A 2896-nucleotide genomic window follows, 5' to 3' on the forward strand; every position below is an offset into this window, starting at 1 on the left:
AAAATCACTGCAGATGCTGATTGCAGCCATGAAATTAAAAGACGCTTACTCCTTGGAAGGAAAGTTATGACCAACCTAGATAGCATATTAAAAAGCAGAGACATTACTTTGCCAATCAAGGTCCGTCTAGTCAAGGCTATGGTTTTTCCTGTGGTCATGTATGGATGTGAGAGTTGGACTGTGAAGAAAGCTGATTGCCAAAGAATTGATGTTTTTGAACTGTGGTGTTGGAGAAGACTCTTGAGAGCCCCTTGGACTGCAAGGAGATCCAACCAGTCCATCCTAAAGGAGATCAGTCCTGGGTGTTCATTGGAAGGACTGATGTTGAAGCTGAAACTCCAATACTTTGGCCACCTGGTACGATGAGTTGACTCACTGGAAAAGACTCTGATGCCGGGAAGGATTGAGGGCGGGAGGAGAAGGGGACAGCAGAGAATGAGATGGCTGGATGGCATCACCGACTCGATGGACATGAGTTTGAGTGAACTCCGGGAGTTGGTGATGGACAGGGAGGCCTGGCGTGCTGTGATTCATGGGTTCGCAATGAGTCAGACATGACTGAGTGACTGAACTGAACTGAACTGAACTGAATGATAACTTGATTTCATCTACAAAGACCCTGTTTTCAAATAAAGTCACACTTACAGGTACTGACAGTTAGGACTTCACATCATTTTTTGCAGCGGTGGTGGGGGGCGAGGGGGCGGGGTGGTGGGGGGTGGGACACACATTTCAACCTATAAAAGTGGCCAACCTAAGCAATTTGGTGAAGGCCTAGGAAAGTTCAGAAAATCATCCGTTTAATCAGATGCTGACTTAAAACACCTGTTGTTGTTGTGGTTTTTTTTTGCATGAACTCATCAAACAAATAATGAAAGGACTAGGCAACTTTCAGTTTTCACAACAGAAATGGTAATTTAAAAAAAACATAAATGTAAAAAAAAAATAAGAATCTGACTCAGCTTTGTAGATAACAATCCAAACTGACAAGGTAGATAAATCGCAGGACAATTATGGGAAGAGCATTTTGACTTATGAAATGTTTTACTAGTTAGTCATAGACCAATATTTAGACATCACTTCATACTCTACAAAATGCTTTCATAAGTACTGATGATCTCAGATAATCTCAACAGCCCTATGACTTAGATAGTATTAAAACCTATTAAATAGTATTAAAATCTCTCTATAGTACTTATAGAGAGATTGAGGCGGCTCCCCTGGAAGTGGGAGACCCAGGCTTCCCTATACCCACTAGGCCCCTAATCCGGGTCCTGTTAAGAGTGTGCACACCTCCTTTCATATAATTGAATTCATGGAATTTGATTTGCAGCTTGCTGGGATCACATCTACTGTTAAACAAAACTTATCTCTGCTTGTGGTTAACACTGTGCTGTGATGTGCTTAGTTGCTCAATCATGTTTGGCTCTTTGAGACCTCATGGACTGTAACCAACCAGGCTCCTCTGTCCATGGGGATTCTCCAAACAGGAATACTGGAGTGGATTACCATGGCCTCCTCCAGGGGATCTTCCTGACCCAGGGATTGAATCCAGGTCTCCTGCATCTCAGGCAGATTCTTTACCAGCTGAGCTACCAGGGAAGCCACTTGGTTAGTACTGCTGCTGCTGCTAAATCACTTCAGTCATGTCCAACTCTGTGCGACCCCACTGACAGCAGCCCACCAGGCTCCCCCATCCCTGGGATTCTCCAGGCAAGAACACTGGAGTGGGTTGCCATTTCCTTCTCCAATGTGTGAAAGTGAAGTCTCTCAGTCGTGTCCGACTACTAGCGACCCCACGGACTGCAGCCTACCAGGATCCTCCATCCATGGGATTTTCTAGGCAAGAGTACTGGAGTGGCTTGCCATTGCCTTCTCCGTGGTTAGTACTAGAACTCTATAAAGAAGAATCAGATTCTTTGGAGGGAAAAGTTTCACTCAAAGCTTGGTGAATTTAGCCCATTCTCCATCAACAGTCTTGGTGAAGGATAGGCCATATCTATCCTTGCCACCACCTAACTGGTCCCTTGGGTGCCCAGGCAATTGCTGACTCCTTGTAAAGCAGCAGATGGGTGATTTTCTACTGACATTCGACAAAAAAAATTGGCACTGGCTTGGTTTGTTTGCTCTGATTAATTTAGAAAGAGGTGTCACTTGAAAAGAGGATTTCATTAAGAATGAAGTTTCCATTTGGGAAACCAGTATCACAAGCAAACACCTGTAACATTTGTTGTTCAGTTACTAAGTCATGTCCAAATCTTTACGACTCCATGGACTGCAGCACAGCAGGCTTCTCTATCCCTCACCATCTCCCGGAGTTTTCCCAAGTTCATGTCCATTGAACTGGTGATGCCATCCAACCATCTCATCCTCTGTCACCGTCTTCTTCTGTCTTCAATCTTTCCCAGCATGAGGGTCTTTTCCAATGAGTCAGCGGTTCACATCAGGTGGCCAGAATATTGGAGCTTCAGCTTCAGCATCAGTCCTTCCAAAGAGTATTCAGGGTTGATTTCCTCTGAGATTGACTAGTTTGATCTCCTTGTTATCCAAGGGACTCTCAAGAGTAACAGTTACACTGCTGTTAATTTATTTCGCATATTAACTTGCACCTCACTCGCTTCCAGGAGAGCATTCACCACCCGTGTGACAGACACCAAGAATCACATCACTAAGGACTGGCCTTCAATGACATTCCATTGCAACATTAGGCAAATACTTTTTGAGCACCCAATATCTCCCAGTGTTGTCTAGGTAGGTGATACATAAAAATCATAATAAGTGAAGCAGAAGAAAATGTCTGCTCTCTGATGGGAGGGAAAAGAGACGATGTCTACTACATAAAGAAGAAGTATATGGTGTGTCAGTTGGTGATGGTGTCAAGAGAGAGTAAGTCAAT

This window comes from Moschus berezovskii, chromosome 14 (assembly GCF_049115385.1).
Source record: "Moschus berezovskii isolate FMDL1 chromosome 14, NW_MosBer_1.0, whole genome shotgun sequence".
NCBI classification, from domain to species: domain Eukaryota; kingdom Metazoa; phylum Chordata; class Mammalia; order Artiodactyla; family Moschidae; genus Moschus; species Moschus berezovskii.